At 42.1% G+C, this 8,312-nt stretch overlaps 1 long non-coding RNA gene across 1 annotated transcript; it reads left to right on the top strand.

Annotated features, from left to right (window-relative positions):
- Positions 1–766: 766 nt before the first annotated feature.
- On the top strand, positions 767–7,482 carry LOC306921049. Its single transcript, XR_013789731.1, has 4 exons — positions 767–891; positions 3,925–4,035; positions 4,960–5,101; positions 6,036–7,482. It is a non-coding gene; the product is annotated as an uncharacterized lncRNA (long non-coding RNA).
- The last annotated feature ends 830 nt before the right edge of the window (positions 7,483–8,312 follow it).

Below are 8,312 nucleotides of genomic sequence, written 5' to 3'. Positions count from 1 at the left end.
TTTGGCTGTTTATTTTATTTTATTTTTTTTGCAATTGCTTGCTGTATAGCCTACTTCTATGTCATAATAGCGTGTGCTCGGTGTAAAAAACATTTCGGGTTCAGGGGGGGGTATGTCGCTGGCCCAGGGGCCCTTTATCTCTAGATCCGCCTATGCTCATTGTGCAGAATGTCCCATTTCAAGTTTTCAAATGCATAAAAACCTTTTTGAAAATAGCAGCTGTACAAGCTCAAACAATGTGTCGCATTGCGAGCTTGTAGATCGGCTATTTTCAAATATGGTCAAAATGTATGTGGGAATCCAGGTGAATGGTGCACCTACTGCACCTGACCTAGTCACATGACCAGCAGGAAGCACAAAAGTCTTGTTCCTCCTAGTTGAGAGCCATTTTGACTCTTGGTAGGCCTTGTTTGTTGCTGCTAATGGCTTTTGTTTGGTTGAGCACATGCCACTGTTGGCCATATTGTTCATTTTTGCTAATTAATTGTTCCCTATTATTTTAGTATCTTGCCTCACTGATATATTGCCCTAATGTTTTATTTATATATATATATAAAACATATATTTACAATATATTTACTTTACTATGTGAATTTGGTTTGGCATATTTATCTGAAGCCTTCACTCCTTATCACCCATTTGCCCATTGTGGGCTTAGTCCCATTTTTTATGATTATAATGACTTGAATGATGCTGAGCACTTAACCTATTTGGGGTACCTTACATTTGTTCAGTATCTTTTAACTTTTTTTTTTGTATGTGTGTAGGGAACAGTTTATGGTCTTCGCTACTCCTGCACAAACAGACAAACGACCCACTGCTCGAACAGAGCACCAAGGACCCACTGCGCAGACAGGATGGAAGACCCAGGATGGATGGAGAAACATCACAGTGAGTACAACTCGGCACGCCCTGCTCTCTCTCTAACCGTGCACAAACACCTAGCATCATATTTTATATTCAGTTCATGTGCATTGTGCAACTAGTGCGGCTGGAAACATTAGATGACGTGTTTTAAAAAAATGTGCAGTTCCTTGATGGGGACAAACTATCTCAAAATCTAAAGCTTTTAGAAGCCGTCCCACGGCCTAATGTGCAATGATTGGGCTGAGGACATGGGTGTATACGGGGCCATTCATTAATATTGATTGATGTGGTTTAGATTTTGCTGCTATGTACTTTATTTTTCGTTTAATCTGTTTGATGTTTAATCGGCTGTGTACGGTACTTTAGAGGCCACAGTAGGGGCTTGGGCTTGGTTCTGTAGCACTGTCTCTTTAAGGGTAGTGCATAAAAGGGGTGACCAGGTTTGAGGCCTCATGTTTAGCCAGAAGCCTGATTTGAGTGTTTGTTGGGGACCATGGAGACATGAGGTGTACAGCCTAGTAGCCTACTTACTTGGTAAGAGTAAGTGTAGTTCATTTCTTTTGGGCTTCTAAAGTGTAGTTCATTTCTTTTGGGCTTCTAAAGTGTAGTTGATTATTTGGACTAGTTTCTAAAGTGTAGTTGATTATTTGGGCTTGTTTCTAAAGTGTAGTAGTTGATGTTGGTTTGGTGTATTTTATTTTGATTTGTTTAATTTGCTGTGTACGGTTGGTTTAGAGGCCGCAGTAGGGAGGGACGGACGGACGGACGGACGTTTATTTGGGCTTGTTTCTGTAGCACTGTCTCTTTAAGGGTAGTGCATATAAGGGGTGACCAGGTTTGAGGCCTCATGTTTAGCTAGCCGCAATTTGCAACTCTAGATTTTTTTCATAAATCTAGAGTTGCAATACCCTCCATTGACTATCCATTCATCCAATTTGCATTTGCGATCTGCTTGTATTAAACAAAATTATTTTTCTAAGTGTTGGAGTTTGGAAGCACTCGTTTTTATTAACGGGTCGCGCTGCTGCCTCCTGCATTATGGGCAAATTCGAAACCGGTGGTACGCAGGGCCGTTCAGTGACTCAAGGTCAAGGTGTGGCAACCGTATGCCTAGCCCGTCTCCGGACCCCCCGGGTTGAGCTCCTTTGGACCCCAACCCATAGGGTCCGGTGACACCAAAGCAAAGCTACATGCTAATTCTCAAAAGCACACTGACTTACCGTTGCTTTTGCTTTTGCTGCGCTGTGTGTATGATAGTGACGTGTTCCAAAATAAGCATATAAGAGCTATAGGAGACAACGGAGACAACCGAACCCCCCGCGAACGGCGCAGAAGCCGTTAAGTATTTTTAATCTTTGTTAGACCGTTTTGGCAGCTCTGAAATTCTATCTTCCTTCCTTCCTTGACTTCCTTATTGACATCCCATTGTCCCGCCTCCAGCGCCGGAACTGGCTATCTGCGCGTCAGTCGACGTTCCTGCCTCTGTTGCTGGAGGCGGGACAATGGGATGTCAATAAGGAAGTCAAGGAAGGACGGAAGAGAGAATTTCAGAGCTGCCAAAACGGTCTAACAAAGATTAAAAATACTTAACGGCTTCTGCGCCGTTGTCTCCTATAGCTCTTATATGCCTATTTTGGAACACGTCACTATCATACACACAGCGCAGCAAAAGCAATGGTAAGTCAGTGTGCGTTTGAGAATTAGCATGTAGCACGACATCGATGGTAAGGGACCCTATGCTAAAGTCATCCAAATGTCAGAAAACTTTAACGTAGGGTTCCGAGAGGGGCTACCGTATGCCTCCCCCATCATTTCATTTCATTTCATTTCATTTCAGGGTTACAATACTGCTTACTGCTCCGGGGGGGGGGGGGGGTGAGTGAATTCACATTTCCGTCTTCTGCAGATCAGCTTCCACCACCTCCTCTACCATTTCCTTCTAACACCTCCTAACACCACCTCCTAACACCTGACCACCTGCTAACACCACCTCCTTCCATGATGTGGTGGAAGCTGATCTGCAGAAGTCATATGAAATTTTGAAAATATATGTAAAAAATGAAAAGAAAGAAATGTATGGTTAACAATGAACGTGTCGGCTTTACTACATAAGTGTACTACATATGTAAACCCCACCCGATGACCTTCGCCCCACCCCATCCTGGTGCTGCGGCCATCTTGGAAACTAAACACAATATAAACAATTAGAGAGGGGTGGGGCCGAGAAAGGCCCTTATTAGTCACCACAGGAATCCGCAGAGAAAACGTCTTGATTCCGCGGAGAACATTCCTAATTCCGCGGAGAATCATCCTTGATTCCGCGGCTTAGTTAATATTCCTCAGAGATTAATTTATTTAACCTAAAATGACCAGTTATCAAGCACATTTTAATCTTAGTAAAATAGTAAAATCTTTTATGAAATGGATACAATTAATTGTAAATATGGATGGGTCATAATAATCAAATATTCCAATAGTTTTTGGGGTTAGAGATGTAGGATTTTATTTTAACTATATAATTATAATTATTATTATTCATGTTTTAATTATTTGTTTTGCTTGCAAAGGTTATTGTCATTCAAACCCTGCCCACAGTAACTACAGTTTAGAGGATACCTAATGTGGGTGTAATATTTATTATTTTCTGCTTTAGCATTCTCATTGTCAGGACACAGATTCAGTTTCAAGTCGGACCAGATATTAGGACTGACCATATTATGTGCCACACTAACTATAGTCCCCCAGCACTGTGAAGAAAGTGTCCTGCACTCCTCAGACACCTCACCATAAATGCTTATTATAGTACCTATTACTACCTAGCCTACTGGTACCTACTGGTAGTAATGAGTAACTTTGTCATGGTTTTCGGACGCTCCGCGACGCGCCCCCGTTTTTCACATTTTTTATTTCCCCATCCCCCTTGGTTTTGTAGGTTTGTTTTCCATCAGTGCGGTTGTTAACACTGTACAGATTCACAGTCCAGTAAGGCTGGATGATGACTAACTAATAATCCGGGGAGCGACTCCCCGGAGTTTATTTTTCCCCCCCACTCTGCAGTTCCATGGACTTCTATGGAGGTGCCTCAAGAGTGTGACCGTGGACCAGGCCTCTTAATGGATCCAGCAACAGAGTGCCTGCCTGCCTGGAAATAGTCATCAAGTATCATGTGTAAGCTAAGAACCTAACCGAACCTAAATGTAATGAAACTATGCATATATACTATAGTGCTACTGTATGTCTAGAGTCACACAGATGATACCTGAGGAAAGGGGCTGATCATTTGTGTGCAGGCCAAGACGAGCACACTGGAAATACCTGTGGACAAGTTATGCCTCATCTTTGAGACGGACACTTAGGTTTATTTCATGAAAAGGTTTATTTTTGGAGCAGTATCTCTTCATTTGATGATGTTAGCTGTAACCCTAATCCTTGTGTCGGGAATGATAGTCCCGTGTATAGATGGCACGTGCAGGTAAAAACGGTAGTGAGTGAATTCACATTTTCGTGTGTCTTCTGCAGATCAGCTTCCACCACCTCCTCTACCATTTCCTTCTAACACCACCTCCTTTTAACACCACCTCCTAACACCACCTCCTTCTATGATGTGGTGGAAGCTGATCTGCAGGAGACGTGCAATTTAGAAAATATACGTACAAAAATTAAAAGAAAGACATGTAGAAAAACAGTTCAATGTTAACCATACATATGTGTCCAATAAACTTTATCATGAAAACCTTTTGTTATGGTATATCAATGTCAGATAATACATCATTATTGTATTCACAATTATATCATTATATTGTAATGCATTTGCCTGTAAAATTGCTTGCTCTGGCTAGTATCTCTGTTGGTCCTTTGCTCTACATGAGAAGTGTCTTGGGGACTGATCGGTATGATGCAGAATAGGGAGGTTATTAAAGTTTTTTTTTGCCTGGGGCGGGGGGCATTTTTTATTCCCTGCCCCTCCTCCCTTTTGTCCCCCCCCCTTCCTGGTTGTGTTTTCCATCAGTGTGGTTGTTATTAACACTGTACAGACTCACGGTCCAGTAAGGCCTGCCACTAACTCATCGTCCGGGGAGCCACTCCCTGTAGTTTTTTATGTCTCCCACTCTGCAGGCCCATGGACTTCTATTATGGACCCCCAGCTGCCTCAAGGCCGTGGACCAGGCCTCTTCATGGAGCCTTGAACAGAGTGCCTGCCTGCCTGCCTGGAAATAGTCATCAAGTATCATATGTAAGCTAAGAACCTAACCGTTAAAATTTCTATAATTAAACTATGCATTGATACTATAGTGCTACTGTATGTCTAGAGTCACAGAGATGATACAGTACCTGAGGAAAGGGGCTGGTCATTAGTGTGCAGGCCAAGACAAGCACACTGGAAATACCTGTAGACAAGTTATGCCTCTGTGAGACGGAAACTAACGTTTAATGTTTTCATGTGTTGGGAATGATAGTCCCTTGTATAGATAGCACGTGCAGGTAAAAGCGGTAGTGAGTGAATTCACATTTTCTTGCGTCTTCTGCAGATCAGCTTCCACCACCTCCTCTACCATTTCCTTCTAACACCACCTCCTAACACCACCTCTTTCTAACACCACCGCCTAACACCACCTCCTTCTATTATGTGGTGGAAGCTGATCTGCAGAAGACATGTGAAATTTAGAAAATATATGTATAAAAATGTAAAGAAAGAAATGTACAATTACAAGGGTATGGTTAACAATGAACGTGTCTGCTTTACTACATAAGTGTCAAATAAACTTTACCATGACAACTATATCAATGAGGTCAGATGATATATAATTGTATTCACAATTATATCATTATAATGTATTTGCCTGTAAAATTGGGTAGTATTTCTGTCGGACCTTTGCTCTATATACATGTACATTTTTTTATTTTTCCCCCTCCCTTTTCTCCTATGTGTTTTTGTATGGATAGTTATATAGTTATCATAATTTTTAAGAGCCTGCTCAGGGACTACAGACGTAAACTAGCTTTTGGCTAACTCTGGCCCATTTACATGGATGTGAAAACTGACATGTTGATTAATGAGCATTGTCCCTGTTAAATAAATAAACAGTGTACAGACTCACTGTCCAGTAAGGCCTGCCACTAACTCATCATCCGGGGAGCCACTCCCCGGTGTTTATTTTTGTCTGCAGTTCCATGGACTTGTATTATGGACCCCCAGCTGCCTATCAAGAGTGGCCGTGGACCAGGCTTCTTCACGGAGCCTTCACTGAGCCTATCAAGAGTGTGACTGTTGACCAGGCTTCTTCACAGACCCTTCACTCAGCCTATGAAGAGTGACTGTGGACCCGGCCTCCTCACAGAGCATGACCATGGATTGCTACCATATCATAGTACAACACTGCATTTTATCTTAACATTATTATACCACTTCATATGATCTGACATCATTGTGGCAACATGTTGGTGACTGTCCTCGCTTGTAGCAGTAACGGCTTAGGTATACGACTCTTCCCTTTGCATCAAGTATCATCTGCTTGACTCTTCCCGACACCCACAAGCTCTCTGGCACTGAATCGTCCATAATCATAACGTCTGCCGTTGCCAGGTTCTTATTAATCCGAGTGCATTTTTGTGGCTGTTGAAGCAGAGACAGGTACTCGCCCATCTCTTCCAAAACAAGTCAACAAGATGCTGCACTTTTTCACCCTTCAGCATGACTTATTTTGTGAACAGCTCAAGTGGCATGACTGAGGTGCTGATATATTGCCATTGCTGACCCCACGCTCTTTTGGGCCAAACAGTAGTGTGTTGGTGCTAGAGGCCCATTGGCTCTGTCTCTCTTCATTTGATGTTTGGCTGTAACCCTAAACCTTGTGTTGGGAATTGAAGTACCCTGTATATATGGCAGGTGCAAGTAGATCAGCAGATCAGCTTCCACCAACTTCTAATACCACCTTCTTCTAACACCACCTCCTTCTAACACGTCCTTCTAACACCACCTCCTTCCATGTTGGTGGAAGCTGATCTCCAGAAGATATATGATGTGAATTCACTCACTTCCACTGGTACCAACCCAGACCTGGCCTTTGCCGGGAGGCATACTATGGTCCGACGGAGCATTAGTTCGACATGCGTCCGCACCTCGGACTAGCGCCTGCTCCCGTGCTTGCGGTTATGGTTAGGTTAGGGTTTGAGGTGGGTTGTCGTGTTTCAGACCAATGACTAGTCGGACCAAACACATGCACTCGCCTTTGCCGTGTGTCAGCAATGGAAATGCATCGGTACCTCAGTCATGCCACTTGAACTGTTCACAAAATACTTGTATACACGCTGAAGCGTGAAAGTGCATCTCATTGACTTGTTTTGGAGGAGATGGGTGAGTACCTCTCTCTGCTTCAAGTGCCACAAAAGTGGACTCGGATAAAGAAGCCCCCATACTGTTATGCATAACAAATATTTCAGGGCCTATCATTTATGATATTTCTGTCGCCAGATTAACCTCCTGGTCTCTGTCCCTACTATATTAAGTTGTAAAACTGTGGAATAATGTTGTGATTCAGTCATGGAACAACGCTATGTCAAGCTTGGATCTGTAACATATTTTCGCTGAGAATGAATTTATATAAATTCCCCTAAACTTTATAATTCGGTGTGGTCTGAATTCCTGCCTCTTCCAATTACTTTGTAAGGGTATTTTATCAAGGTGTTTTATCCATTGCCTGGATTGTGTTCAAAGGGTTTTTCTAGGATTGACTAAGGTGACAAGGATTTTATTTAAAGGGTATTTCACTCATTTGCGAAAGGTAATGTATACCGATTCATTTGGTTCCATTCAAAGTTCACAGGTTTATCCATTGTGCTATCTTAAATTGACAGCGCACTATATTTGACAACTAGGCTCAAGGTTTTTTTTAAATGTTTCTTACGGTCTTAAACTGACAGCCCTATATTTCTATAACTATTAGGATAATTTCTTTGGGGTTTTTCCCATTACATTTTTCTGGTGGTCTGGACATATTTTAATTTAAGGTCCTGGTTCAGACTTACATTATTCACTCATAAATATAAAATAAAAACATTCTCATCATGGTAAAATTAGAACCATCACCGTCTCCATTTGATTTTTCTGTAACCCTCTTCACAGAGCCTATGTGACTATGGACTCTGCCTCCTCACAGAGCCCAACCATGCACTGCTACCATGTTATATTACATCACTACAAAGTATTTCATCTTAACATTCTTATTCCACTATATATTATCTTGCACTATTACGTTTTATTATTTATATTACTACTACTTGTATTTGCCTGTATTTCCTTGTCTCTCTCTTTTTCTCTCCCCCGACATGTTCTGCTTCACGTTTCTTCCTAAGGCCAAATTCCAATACCCCAAATCTTGGTCACACTCCAGCATGGTGGTGTTACAGTGAAATTGGTGACGTGCTGAAATCTGTGACCATCGATC

Source organism: Electrona antarctica (genome assembly GCF_951216825.1).
Source record: "Electrona antarctica genome assembly, chromosome: 1".
Taxonomy (NCBI): Eukaryota; Metazoa; Chordata; class Actinopteri; order Myctophiformes; family Myctophidae; genus Electrona; species Electrona antarctica.
Note: the sequence above shows the minus strand (reverse complement) of the source record. Positions and strands in the feature narration are given on the sequence as shown.